Genomic DNA, 15,476 nt, shown 5'->3' on the forward strand with positions numbered 1-15,476 from the left:
CCACCTGAAGCAACAGTAGCTGATAGCTGGTGAAGAACAGTGCTAGTTGGACCAGGCAGAGTCTGGGACTTGCTGATTCAGCTGTGTGGGAAACAGCAGGCATGCTAAGCAGGGAGAAGGAGCACAGCTGCAAAGAGCAATGGTGCTGAGAACGGATGATTTCAGAGTCTGTGCTGTGTGGAGGAAAAGTTGCTGGCTGTCCAGGAAACCCTTGTTCCCACATGGCAGCAATTCCAATCTTCAGGATTATTTCCTGATTAAAATATAAAGCAGTGAAAAGGTAAAAGACATACACATTTATTTTTATTTACTGTCTAGTCAATAATAGCTTTTTACCCCGGAGAAAATAAATGCTGATTTTTTTTCTTTGTTTTTAAAGAAACCGGGGAAACAGCACCTTGTACATTGATCACTTGTAGATCCGTATTTTGTGATACTCATTAATGTACCCTCATCAGAGCATCTGCTACTCTGTGGAAAGTTATAAATAGAGTAGTCAATTTCCAGTACAAATATTGCAGGCCATTCTAAGGCGATTTTTCTTTTCCTTTTTTTTTCTTTTTTTTTGAGATGGAGTCTCACTCTGTTGCCCAGGCTGGAGTGCAGTGGCACAATCTCAGCTCACTGCAAGCTCCTCCTCCCAGGTTCACACCATTCTCCTGCCTCAGCCTCCCAAGTAGCTGGGATAACAGGCACCTGCCACCACGCCCAGCTAATTTTTGTATTTTTAGTAGAGACAGGGTTTCACCATGTTAGCCAGGCTGGTCTTGAACTCCTTACCTCAGGCGATCCGCCCGCCTTGGCCTCCCAGAGTGCGGGGATTACAGGCATAAGCCACCTCACCCCTCCTCTAAGGGGATCTTATCCTATAAACTAATCTCTAGCATTTAACAAAATAGAACAATACTGGTGTATTAGTTCATTCTCATGCTGCTATAAAGAACTGCCTGAGACTGGATAATTATAAAGAAAAAGGTTTAATTGACTCACAGTTCAGCAGGGCTGGGGAGGCCTCGGGAAACTTACAATCATGGCGGAAGAGGAAGCAAACATGTACTTCACATGGCAGCAGGAAGGAGAAAAATGAGAGCTGAGCGAAGGGGGAAGCCCCTTATAAAACCATCAGATCTCAGGAGAACTTACTCATTATCACAAGAATAGTATGGAGAAACTGTCCTCATGATTCAGTTACCTCGAATGAGGTCCCTCTCCCAACATGTGGGGATTACAATTCAGATTACAATTCAAGAAGAGATTTGGGTAGTGGCACAGAGCCAGATCATATCAACTAGCGAAGTATGGCCTCCAAAATAAAATTCCTAAACTTTAACCACATCCCATTTTTTCCATTTTCTTATATTTCATATTCTTATTTAAACATCAACTCAAATGGTTCTTCCCCCTTGTAGTCCTCTCTGAATTCCCAAGTCAGCATTATTGCTATCCCCGAAATGTTCCTGAAGTTTAGTTTGCATTTCTATTATAATATTTATTGAATTCTGTCTTTATTATATTATGAAAAATCGACCCTCACAAAAGTAACAAATTACTGGTCTTTGATAATACCTAAGGTCATTTTCACGCTTGTCTAACTCAAGGATGTTTTCTCAGGATCTGATTTTATTTATCACCTTTGCTGTGTATCTGTATTCAACAAAGGCGTGTTTGTAATAAATTGCTTGAGCAACCATTATGTGGCAGTAAAATAAAGGATTGATATCTTTAAAGCTATAATTATTTATGTATAAACAGTTTAAAGGTTAAACTTTCCTCAAACAAACAAAAAGCCAGGTGACATCCCAGGGTGTGAGGGGCTGAGTCTCTCCTGGGTGCTGGGCAGCACCAGGCACTGGCTGCACAAGGCCGGAGAGGTTACGTGGCAGCTCTCTAGAAACCCGACCGCACAGAGCGCTACATTCCCTGTAGAGCATTCACTTCTTCCAAGTCCAGTTTGATTTGTGGAACCTCATCACCTGGCTCCTTTTTCAAGGTCCCCCTGGGGAGGAAACCATGATAGACAGAGGGCCACATTCCTCCCAGAATTCCACAACCTGGAGGCCCTTCTTACCTGCCAGCTGTTGACAGGTTTCTGACTGAGAGCCCGTGGAAGAGGCCCCAGGTGAGGGGGAGCGTACCGATGGACCCAGAGACCTTGGCATACATGTCTTTGATGCCAGCGAGCTGGCATATGGTGTTGATGGCCCTGTGGCAGCAGACCTCGTAACCTGTGGGTTGTTTCTTCATCCTGATATGCCTCCTTTTAAATCTTAATGAAGTATCATGGAATATTGTATGGTCTTCATATCGTTCTACATAATGCAAATAGTGAATTGCTCTATTCTTTGCTTTTCTGAAAGCATCTATCCATTTAGTGGCTTTCGCAACAGCAAAACTTGAAGCTCGTTGTCCCTTCCCCACAGCCTGCAGGACACCTACCAATCTCTTTCTTCCCTCTTTTGCTGTCCTATTGAAAACATTTCCTACCTCGAGTATCCTGGTATCAAAATTACCATATGTTTCTCTGTTGGGACCAGGGTCAGATGGCTAAGACTGATGCCTCCCCACAAGTTTCCACTGCATCCTCACTCTCATTTATCTTCATCCTCCTCTTCCAGTCCCATTCTTCTCTCTGCTGGGTCATGTTGGCCTCCTCGTTCTGTTCTTCCTTGCTTTTTTGGGCAATGATCTGTACTGCTCCATTTTTAATAAGAGGGACATTCAGACCAGGCCGCAGAAACCATAATGCCCTTCACCAATGATCTGACCCCTGTTCAAATCCTTTCTTCTCTTCTTTTTAGTTCTGCTGCCTCTTCCTTTTCTTGCTCCAGCACCAGTCTCTGCTAAAACACCTTTCCACAGCTCATCTGCAGTGGAATTTCCTAGACAGCCACCTAAAAGTACAGCAACTATAAAATCAATATCAAATTCCTGAGGAACTGAATTGAAAACTCAAATAAAACTGGTCAGCAAACAATGATCTGGTCTGTTGCAAGCAAAAGAAAAAAAAGATGGAAGACTGTGATAAAAGACAGCGCTTCCAAATCTTCTCATCAGTGTATAATGTTAGTAAAACCATGAAAGCTGCTTGTTCATGTTAGAAGAAAGTCTCTAATCCTTGGAGGCAGCACTAACCCAGAAAAACAGTTTTAAAAAGACAGCGAGAGAGTAAGAAGAAAGAAAAATTTTGATATTGTTCAAATTGGTGCAGATATTGACTAAAAGGAAGATTCTTATTTGTTTTGAAAATACATTTTTAACGCATATCACCATGAATATTACAGAGAATAGTTTTATATTTTGGCAACAATGGTGTCATCTGGAAATGATGGCACTCCGTAGTCAAGTAGTCTGTATGTGATTACAACTAAGCGATTTGCAGAAGTACCATTGTGACAGCTATCACATCCCTATACATCTTATTATTCTTTCTTCAAATGTTTATTCGTTCCCTTGTATCTAAAAACTGAGGGCACAGGGTGCAAACAGAGAGATAAATACACACGCTCCTAGGAGAAGTTGCAGATGTAATCGATTTTGCTTCTAGGGATAGAGGAAAGGCTGGGAAAAGTAGGAGCAGCCTAATCTAGTTTCAGGAATGGTTACGGTTTGATGAGTAGGTGGAGATGGGCGGGAAATGAGAGATTTTCCAGACAGAATAATGAGTGCAAAGGCCTGAGGAATGTAAACATCGGTAAGGTCAGACCTACTGAATTTGCTGAAGATCAATGGTGGGAATTGCAGCTCAGATAAGTATGAAGATGTAGGCTGGAGCCAAATGTGGAGGGCCTTGTATTTGAAGCTAAGCAATGGGACTTTATCCCGCTGGCAGGTGCGTCTCTTCAGTGTGTATAAGAATGAACTGAAGCTTGTTAAAATGCCCAACTCTGAAAAATTCTCATTCAGTAGGTCTAGGATGAGGTTCAGAAAATCATGTGTAGCAAAAATGCTGGGTGATATTTTTTAAGATAGTCTTTTTTCAAAAATTAGCCGGCGTGGTGCCAGGCGCCTGTAGTCAGAGCTACTCAGGAGGCTGAGGCAGGAGAATGGCGTGAACCCGGGAGGCGGAGCTTGCAGTGAGCGGAGATCGCGCCACTGCATTCCAGCCTGGGCGACAGAGTAAGACTCCGTCTCCAAAAAAAAAAAAAAAAAAAAAAAAAAAAATAGTCCTTGTTCATACCTTAAGGAAACAGCAATTGTGGGATGCTGAGGCATTCTAACCAGAAGCACAACACTCTGCAAGATCATTTGGGGTGAGAAAAAGAAGGAAATTGGAAACACTTGTTCTGATTTGAAAGTACAGTTTTTTTGGTAAAACCCATGGTCTGGGATGAAGGAGACCTGGATTCCTGCTTTGCCTCCTTCACTGATGAGTTCTGTTTCTTAAGAGCAGTTGTCAAACTTATTTGACTCTCATTTGCACCTTCTTTCTAAGTAGATAAGTATTAAGGGTAAAGATGCTTTAAATATATTTATGCTACTCGAATGGAAGCTTTATAATTACAAACAATGCAAATGTTACAGGCTGACCAGATCAAGCATGTGACCCAAATTAGAAAATATAAAGTATTAGTGGATGCCGTGATTTGTGAGACAGCCGCTGGAGTATCCTTCATAGTAGAACTTGATGTTTGGAATTTGAATATAGGTTCTCAGACCAAAAGAAGAAAGATATGGTTAGAACTTACCCTTGGTGTTCTCTCAATGGCTTACTTACCGTTACAAATGAAAAGAGTTAACATGTACATAAGAGCTCTTTGCCAGGAACTGTTAAAGCATTTTACATAAATTGTCTCATTTAATTATCCCATAGCCCCGTACATATAAATATATCTTAATTTTTTAGTTGAAAGTACTGGCACCAGAGATGTCAGACAACTATCCCAAGGAAGCATTAGTAGTTAGAAACTAGAGCTGGGATCCAAACTGATGCTGTCCGACTCTAAAATCAGCACTTTTAACAACACCTCGCTAAACTAGATGAGTCTCCCTTAATTTGGACATACACTAAAAATAGATTTGTCATGGATCACAAGCAGTCACTTAGATTTTGGTCGAATGTGTAATTCTCAGTTTCAATGTTCTCTACAAACGTAATATTAGTAGTTCGTGAGTTACGTAAATTGAAAATATCATCTATCTCTTGTACAAAAATAAAAGCTTTGTCAAATTTATATTCACACATGTTGAAACAATGCATTCAGAGAACAATGCATTCATTTTATGTGGGAATTTAAATAGGTCCATGTGGGATAAAGATCAGACCGGTGTTCTCATGCAAAAATTACTAGAGTAACTGGACTAAAGTCAAGAAACCTGATTTCTCACACCAGCTCTGCTACTAAACACCTGTTGTTCAGAGGTAGCAAATCATCTCTTCTTTTTCTTTGCTTTTTTTTTTAACCCCCTTATAATATCACAGGACTAGACTAGGTAGCCTCCAATATCCTTTTCAGTTCTAAAATTTTATGCTTCGATAATTATGAATAAACGTGTTGCCCATCCCTTGAGTTAAACATGAATGATGAATCATCTCAAGTCTGAAAAATATGGCTTTAATCTTATGTGACACCTCAGGCTCACGGTATCTCAGGAAAGCCCCACCAATCACATTTGGCTTCTATGCTTATGTAGTTTATGACCAGAATTGGTTTGCTTTAGATAACACACTCTTGTGCTGTACCACTGTTGCTAAGATACAGTTTTGTAAATAAATGTTATTTTAAATGTACATCCTGGTGTGGGGAGAAAGAAATGTGGAAAGCAGTTGGCCAAAGATGTAAGCTATCTTTTGAGAGGACTGAGACAATGCTTTAGATAAACCTTTACAGGATCCACTTTTCACCTCATCCTAAAATTATTTTGCTTTACCCTGAAACTGGGTGAAGGGAGGTTAAGGGTTTGGGGGAAAGAGTGATCAAGTCTAAGGTTACTGACAAGGATGAGTTGTTTTGTAACCCTAGTGATCTGTCTGGTTTGAAATGACACTGATACTGTTGCTGCAGGGCTCTGTGAGGACACTTGTTTTTTTTCCTCAACATTTCTGTCTCAGGCTTTCCATTAAAAATAAATAAATGAGAGAAACAGAAAGAGAGAGAATTTGATTGTTACCACTTAGAATAGATTTTAAAAGTCACCATTTTAGGAAGCAATATTGAAGGCTGAAGGGATTCCAACTGGGCGCCCCTGCTCCAGAGAGCAGTTGGCATGCAGGCTGCCTAATAAAGACAACAAAGTAAGTTGTTCCCCATGTGCTGAGCTCTAAGGGGGGCAGAACAGCCTGTCACTCCCTGATAACTCCTCCACCACTCCCTGAAAACCCACCATTAGACACCCACATCTTAAAGCCCTAATGACTCCTTCCTCAGGAGCCGCTGCTGAAATGTGGGCACCTCCAGAGGAAAGAGGAAGGCATAACCACGCTCCAGCTGATGCTTCAGAGGGGATTTTCTGGGCAACTAGCTGTCAATAGGAGAGAAGGGTGGTGAGAGAAGAGAGCTCTGGAGGGTACCTCACTTGCCAGGCAGGGAGAAAAGGAGCTGGAAGTGTACCGTGGGGTTCCAAAGTCATATTTTGTCTGCCTCAACCATTTTGACAAGGCCAGCTAACTGGCCTAATTCGTATTTGGTTTTGCGAATGAAGCCTGATCCATTAGCCTGTTTCATGTTGCCTTTATGTCTCCAGACAAGATTATTGGTAGCCACATTCAATGAATGTACCTCTTTGCTTCATTCTCCAAAACTGAGTCGACTTGTCCTACCTCGTAGCCTATGTATACCCAGGAAATATAACTTAATTTTATGCTTATTAATTATAAGTCCTTAAGCATGTGAGAAGCTTCTGTGAGGACATTTAAAGTGTTGCCCTTGCTGCAAAGGCCTTGATATGTCTTTGTAACCCTGACTAATTCAGAAGGACCACATTGAGAAAATGTTCATCATCCACTCACTCACTGATAGCAACTAACCCTTCAGGAATTCTTCCACAAACAGCTCTCTTCCTTGCGCTCTTGGGGTCACTGCCTTCTATTCCATGTCCAACTTCTTCACCAGACTTCAGGTGTCTGAGTCACAGGCTGGACTTCAATGTTTTAGTGTCACCTCCCCACCTTCCCCATCCCAGACATCCCCTGGTTTGGTTCCAGTACGTCCCTTTTCTTCTTTCCCTTTCCACTGACTCAGGATCACTTTGTTTTCCTGTTTATCTCCCTTCTCCAGGTTAGTAAAAGAGAACAGTAAAGAAATTACCCTGCTGGCAGATAAAAATTTAACTTGGAAATTACTGACATCTGGACTGCCTGGTTACTATAAGGACACACAAACCATGTACTTCGCCTGTATGTGTCCTGGGGAAAATGCTGAAAGAGGGTATTGGGTATAGGATTCAGATTGTTTTAGAGAAATGGAACAAAACACAAAACAAATGACCAGACTATGAGGAATAGAAAGCTTGCCAAAAAGGGACACTAAAAAAACAGGTGAACATAACAATGACAACAAATTCAGGAGTTCAAGGTGAACTGTCTTCAAATAGTCCTATAATTCTAAAGATTAGAGTACGTTATGTCTAGCCATGTCTTAGAATTTTCAATAATCCATATTTTATGGCTATGCAAATTTTAAAGACAATGGTTTGGTGTCAGTCAAATCTATGGTGGAGATGTTGCTCCACAATTTACTAGTTTTGTGATTTGGGGCTTTTGAGCTCTCTGAACCTTATTTTCCTTATTAAGAAAATCAAAATCAACTTCAAATAGTTGTTACAAAGAATGAAAGAAATGAGAATGCAAAGATTAGCACATGCCTGGCACCTAATGAGTAGGAAATAAAGGATAGCTGTTTTATGTACAATGTAATTAAATGCATATTGAGCCCTTTAAGTGCCAGGCACCATCCTAGTCATTACGTATGTATTGCCTCATTTAATATTCATATTACCTTATGAGGTAGAGACAATCATTTGTACATTTCTTTTTCAGATGAGATGGTTGAGAAATATTAAGTTAAGTCATTCACCCAAGGTTACACACATGGTAAGTGGGAGAACTGGGATTTAAGCCCAGGCAATGGGCTCAAGAACCCACACTCTTAACTACTATTCTTTAAATAAATATGATTGCAAAATCTTAGAAATGAAAGACACTTGAAATAGTTCAGTACAACCCATCATTTACAGTTGAGGGACGTGGGCTTCAGAGACTGAGTCAGAATCATTAGTGAGTGGCAGACCCAGGAGGAGCCGCTCTCCTGTCTCTTGTGTCCTTGCCTGTGGCCTCCCTCTGCACTGAGAGAGCTTTCCCCGCACATGATAGACACTCACTGGGTTGTCCAAGCATTTTCAAGAGTGCAAACAAAAGGTTACTTATTTTAAGAAAAGGTTTTCATATGAGCTAGATAGTTTATATAAACTGATGAAATAAACCTGGCCTGGGGGAATTTCATTTCATCTGTAGCATTAGAAAAAAAAGGAATCGACAAAGCAGACGGAAATGGAGAAGAGAGGAAGTTAACAGAATTCAAGCTAATTTTGATTTTTCACCATATCTCCAAATAGGGGAAGGTATGGCCATTAGATTTTCATCCTCAGTCTATCACTTACTAGGACTTCATCTATATAAAGAAACAAAAGAGAGGGTACAGGAATGTTTAAATTTTTGGACTCGTTTTGCCTACATGTAATTTGGATGATGTGTGTTCAGTTCCCTTAGTACTGGTCTCCAGTTGGCTATGTAATAAGACTGCAAGGGGTCTTTTATAAGAGTAGCCCTGAACTGTTCACATTGTGTAATTTATTCTTGACAACCATCCTGGGAGAGATGCAGTGGAGATTCAATTATCTCCTTCTGTTGGAGAGGAAAGTGAGGCTCAGAAAAGGTATACATGGTATACATGCCAAGTCCCTACATTGACATTTTCATGCCATACTTTTGGAGGATAGTTTCACTGATTGCAACCTCTTTCTCTTTCTCTCAAGCATAGTGGCCTATGCCCCAGGAATGTAGCATAATGTATATTTACATCTATCTCTGTATAGGCAGGTGTAGACTAAATTGCAATATAATTGGCACAGCATTTGTCTCCATCTTAATGATAATAAAGATGGAAAACTAATAAAGATGAGAGATTTTTCTTCTAAAAAAGACTTTTAAAGTTATGGAGTTAGAACATTTAGTTACTGTAGACCCAATCACCACAAGTGCTAGCAATTGTCCACGTATATACAGAGACTTAAAGGCAAATTGAGAGGCAAGCGGTTAATTATTTAAATGCTGTAGAGCTATGTAGCAGCCCAGAGATAAAGGTTAACAGGAAAGTTTTCAATCACAACTTTATTATGTAGGTATACACCATAAGCTAAACTTAACTCAAACATAACTCACCTTCAGACCTCTGAGCAGCAAGTTATATAGGGAAGGAAGGAAGACACAAGTTTGAATGACATCAGCCCAGCAAGCTAGACAAATTCTCTTGATAAAGTATCATAGATTCAAATTTCAGATCAGCCTCTTTTTTCCTCCAGAGCTCTGAACGATTTTTGACAGAATTGCCCTATTTACTGGTTGCTTGGTTATAGGTAAATAGTTGCTATCTAAGACATCGAGTAAGATTCAAGATCGTTTAGGGCCCTTAAAATAGTCTTGTTTTAGTATGACAAATTAATTATTTAATAATAATTACAATTATTAAAATTATATGTTAAATATTATTATATTATATTATTATATAGATTATTAATAATTATTTAATTTTATGGCATTTGCATTAGTTAGGGTACAGGCTATGTTGTTTTACTAAGGATACCTTAAAGTGCTTAAAACGTTTTCTTATGCTCGCAGATACTATAGGTCAGGAATTCAGATGGGAGTCAGAGGGGATGGCTTATTTTGTTTCAAGATATCTGGGGCCTCAGTTGAGAAAGCTTGTATGTCTGAGGGTGATTCAAATGTTGTGGGGCAACCTGGAGGTTTCTCTACTGACATAGCTGTACTCGGTCTCGGAGGACACGAAGGCTTGGTTCAGTTGGAACTGTCAACCAAGCACCTATATGTGGCCTTGGACATAACACAAGAGGGCAGCTGAGTTCCAATGGGGAGCATCTTGGGGATGAGCATTCTGAGAAAACCGAGTAGAAGTCACAAGGCCTCTTCTGGCCAAGCTATGAAAGTCACATAGCATCACCCTGCTATCCTCTGTTGTATAAGAAGTCACAAGGCTTTTGAAAAAAGAAGACATAGACTACATAGCCTTCACCTTTTGATGTCATGTTTTTAAACTTTCACAAGGTCGTTAAACAAATAAACATGTCAACGGTGAGCGTTCCAGGGCTGGGAGTGGTCTTCTATCTTCAACCTGTGGTTTCTTCCACTGTCAGTAGTTTTCAGGCATCAGAAAGTGGAGAGTGCAGAGGAAGAATCCATAAAGAGATGACCAGGAAACTGCATACTTCAGATTCTTTCACACTTCAGCAGCTTGAATTTAGTCCACATGGGCTCACATCACTAGAAAAGAGCCTAGGAGAATAGTATGTAGATTGCAGGGAGTGAAGGTGTACACGTTCCCAGGTAAAAGTTGAGGGGTTCTGTTATTAAAAGTAAGAAGGATAGAAGAAATACTGGAAGCAGGAAGCCTCCATCTGCCCCTCTGATTTCTCTCTTCTCCCGAATTCCACACGTACGCACCGTTTTTCCTATGTATACAACACACTCTCCCTTTCCCGCCAATAGAGACAATTCAAAATTTCATCCTGTTTCTCCATACAGCACAAAGTCAGAATTTCTGGGTGATATTCCATCATCTTCATCAGATCTGGCTCTGGTTTCTTTTATCTAGCTACTACAAACAAAAACCAAGCAAAATGTGCTGATGGCAGAGCCTCACAGTTGGCTCTGGGCAACTCACTTGTGGCTATTATAGACTCTTACACTACTCCAGGTAGGTTTAGGGAAAGGGTCACTGGAATTAGGTTTTATATGGGAACTCTTGATTCACTAATACATTTCTAAATATTTTTTCAGTGTCGTTTCAATTTTTGAAATGACAACCACTTCTGGCTATTACACGATAGAGAAATAAACTACATTTTAAAAATCCAATACTGTTGTATGGGTTTTTTTTTTCTTTTTCTTTTGGTTTCTGTTATAGCAGCTTAGCTTTTACCCAAATCAATACAGTATATATCACAAAATTACTTGAATTTTCTACATTTATTTTAGTTTTAAATTTAAAGATGACTTCTTAAACAACAAGAATATGTATTTGAGCAATTTAGGATTCAGTGAAGTAGAGTCTATTTTGCTTATTCTCACTTATCTTGTTCAATGATCTCAGCAGACGCTACAATACAAGCACACAGAGAAGAGCAGATGGCCTGGAAAAAGAATCAAAGCAAATTTGGCATTCATTGTTACTGTAATTGCCACTTCTTTTTCTTTAAAATGAGAGAAATTATTATAGTTAGGTTTTGGAAATTTTCCTACAGACCCAGTGAAATCCAGGGGTGTTCCGAGACAGAGATTAGAAGAAAATCCTCTCATCCTTGCCCACTCTTTGTCCCACTAACTAATGAAGCCACCTGAAAATTGCCTGTGGAATAATTAGGTGAGGACTTTGCATTCATGAACTTGCTTCTGCAGCCTTTCATCCACCCCTGACTCTCTAGGAACAAGCCAGACATTGGCAACATGTGGCAGGCTTAGGTTTATTTTTCGAAAGTATTTAAGGATTTTTTTGATTCTTTCTTTCTGAAGTCTTCTTAGGTTTATTTTAAATTCTAGGATCAAAATGATATAGTAATACTTCAGTTAGCCAGATTACCTGGGTAAAGGATAATCCTGTTAACTGGAGGTGTTTTTGGGGTGTGTTTGTTGTTGTCGTTGTTTTTTTGAGGCAGAGTTTCGCTCTGTCACTCAGGCTGGAGTGCAGTGGGATGATCTCAGCTCACTGCAATCTCTGCTTCCCAGGTTCAAGCAATCTCCTGCCTCAGCCTCCTGAGTAGCTGGGATTACAGGCGTGTGCCTCATCGCCCTGCTAATTTTTTTATTTTTAGTAGAGATGGGGTTTCACCATGTTGGCCAGGCTGGTCTCAAACTCCTGACCTCAAGGCAGGCAGCTGCCTCAGCCTCCCAAATTGCTGGGATTACAGGTGTGAACCACCACAGCCAGCCTGGAGTTTAATGAAATGAAACAGGTTATTTTCATTTCAAAAATTGTTACTGAAAAATGTTTACAAATTCATTAGTGAATCAAGTGTTCCTATATAAAACCTAATTTCAGTGACCCTTACCCTAAACCTACCTGGAGCAGTGTATGGGTCTGTCCCTAGTGTGGTTACATAAAGCGCCAAGGTTCCTCGCCATAAGCAGTTTATTCCAAGAAAAAAAGAGTATAAAGAAGCATAGTTCAAGTTCTGAAAAGAAGGGTGTTTCTAAACACAGTTCTCAGATTGTCCTTTAATTCGGTCTCCATGAACACACACCTGAGTCCACAAGAAGGCAGTTGCAATAAAAATAGGAGAAGAAAGAAAGAAAGAAGACCTGCACAGTGTGGAGCATGTGTTTGGATTTCAAACATGAGCTGATGCCAACACCACAGACATTAGCACCCTTCACACTAGCAACCTGCATTTGCTGCCTGGGCATCAGTGGCCATTAGTGTCAGGAAAGGCTGCCTTAATCTTTAGAGGATTTATGACTAAAAATATTAGGAGCATTTTCTCACGTGGAAATTAAAAAATAGTAATTCCAAACTGCTAAATACATGTAAGTAAATTTAAACAGAAATTCTGATTTTTGCCATAAAAAAATCACGATTTTAAAAATAATTAATGTTAAATTATTTACAGAAATTTTTCTGATGCCTTTTTTTAGTTTCCTAAGCATGTGTTTTCCTTCCTATTTGCTAATCTAGGTTGGCTTTAATGGCAGTCCCGTAGAAGTGGGGAAAGTTGAGCATCAGTACTCTCAGCATTAATAGCATCTTGCTCAGAACAAAGATACCTATGCCACCAGAAGGCATCAGTAGAGACAGAAAGCACAGACGTGGCAAGCTACAGCAGGAGAAGAGAAGCTTAGCAGGCACCACAGGTCATCAGGAGTACTAGTTTATCTAGCACACTTGGGAAACTGTCTGTAGTCTACAAGAACTATTCAGGAGGAATTTGTTAGGAGTCTAGAGTTTCTGCAGAGCCGTTGAGAAAAGAGAGAAAAATGGGTTTATAATAAGAATTGTGAGTCTATTTTTACTTTCAGGTTGATATGATCGGGGGTCATCTATATAAATCTGCATAAGATATGTGTGTGTAATAGAAGATAAAGTATATATTGCAAATAATTGAGTCATTTGAGTCATGGTGATTGAAAACCTTGAGGTACCATAATCGGAAATCATTGAACATTGCTTGTATTATAAATTATCCTCAATGTATAAAAAGAATACAGAGGTGATTGTATTTAATGTGCAACCTGCCATAATGTTCTGAAAGCTATTTTCTCTTATATTCAATTTTCCATCATTGTGTTTTTGTTCTTGTTGTTTAAGGCTGCCAAGAATATTTCTGGTAAACATTTCAATTCAATTCAACAAGCTTGTATTAAGCACATACAATGTGTCAGTCAAAATTCAAGGTTTTGGTATGTAGATATGATTAACACATAGTCTTTATGTTCTAAAACCTCACAATGAAAAGATACACTAAAAAAATGACTAGAGACAGTATGACTAAGTTTAATCATATATAAACTGAATAAGCTGAAGTAGCCACAATAAAGTAGCAGCATATAAAAAAAATACTTACTTTACTTGAGAGATGTGGGGTTTCAATGAGAAACTATTGCTAAATGTAGGTATTGATCGATCTGTCCTGGGTGAAAAATAGAAGTCGGCCAGGCAATTAAGTATGAGGTGGGATCCATGAGATTGTGAACAAAGTGATAGGGGTGTGAGAACATTTGGCCAATTGAGAAACTGAATGGACCTAGGTGTGATTGATGTGAAGGATATGTGTGGACATTTTGGGAGGTAAACTTGAAAGGGTAAGCAGGGAGTTGAAATTAATCCTGAACATATGAGAAGCTGCTCATATTAGTAGCATATTAGGATTTGCAGGTGAGGAAATCCACCTTGCAGCTGTTTGGAAGGTAGATTTTAAATGATAATGAACACCCCATTACAGAAGTCTAATCAAGAAATGATAGGCCAGGCGCAGTGGTTCACGCCTGTAATCCCAGCACTTTGGGAGGCAGAGGAGGGTGGATCATGAGGTCAGGAGATCGAGACCATCCTGGCTAACCCGCTGAAACCCCATCTCTACTGAAAATGCAAACAATTAGCCAGGCGTGGTCGCGGGCGCTTGTAGTCCCAGCTACTCGGGAGGCTGAGGCAGGAGAATGGCGTGAACCCGGGAGGCGGAGCTTGCAGTGAGCCATGATGGCGCCACTGCACTCCAGCCTGGGCGACAGAGCAAGACTCCCTCTAAAAAAAAGAAAAAAAAAGATAGAAAGAAATGACAAACCATTCCAAGTATGGCCTTGGCACTAAGGTAGAAAGGGAAGGAAGAATTAAAATATTTCAGAGGTAATGTTTGGGGAAAAGGAGAAAGAAATTTAATTCTCATTTTTTTTTTTTCTGGCAATTGATGATTCCACTAATGGAAACTAGCAAAGCTAAGTGGAAAAACAGATTTGGGTTTGTGTACAGGGAAAGACTAGTGGCTGTAGACATGGAAGGCAGATTTGCAAAGCTTGTGAGAGGTCTATGTGGAGATGTCAGAGTCATCAAGGAATGGGCATTTAAAGAGAAGTCTAGGAAGGAGAGAGATGTGTTATTATTGATCTTATGGCATTTCATGTGGATCATCTTACACACTATGGTCTTCTGTTATCAAACTGTAAAATTCCCTTACTCCGTGGTCTATTGAGTATGAAACACTGTATCATGCTTTTATGAGTGAGAACTAAGTAAATGGTATCATGATGAAAAAGTCTGTTTTAAAAGTCAAAAATGAAAGGACAGTGGCTGATAATGAATCCTCCAACAGCCATATTTAAACATAATATTTCCTTAAAAGCAATATTTTCAATTATTCTATGCATTCTTTCCATTGCTGAAAAGCAGTGTAGGACTGCGATTAAGGATATATTTTCTAAAACGAACTGTATGCTTTACTGTTAGTTCAGCCTCTTTCTAGTTGTGTCAATTCATTTAAGCTCTCTGTGTGTCAGTGACCTTGTATGCAAAATGATGTTAATTTGTGGATAACCAACCACACAGGATTTTTGTAAGAATTAAATAAGATATTTCAGGTTAAGCATTTAAAAGAGGAGTTGGCTTGTTCAAAGTGTTCAATAAGCAATATCTTAAATGACCGGTGGTTTTTGTTGTTATTCTGACATAAGCTCCCCAGAATGATCTCAGATTTTTTTAAATATCTATAGCAAATGAATCCAAAGTTGGCTCATGACCTAAGTAGAAACTGTGTTCATT

At 39.6% G+C, this 15,476-nt stretch overlaps 1 pseudogene; it reads right to left on the reverse strand.

Moving 5' to 3' along the window:
- Positions 1-1,911: 1,911 nt before the first annotated feature.
- LOC100447418 (small ribosomal subunit protein uS5m-like) lies at positions 1,912-8,303 on the reverse strand (annotated as a pseudogene).
- Positions 8,304-15,476: the final 7,173 nt, after the last annotated feature.

This window comes from Pongo abelii, chromosome 3 (genome assembly GCF_028885655.2).
Source record: "Pongo abelii isolate AG06213 chromosome 3, NHGRI_mPonAbe1-v2.0_pri, whole genome shotgun sequence".
NCBI lineage: Eukaryota > Metazoa > Chordata > Mammalia > Primates > Hominidae > Pongo > Pongo abelii.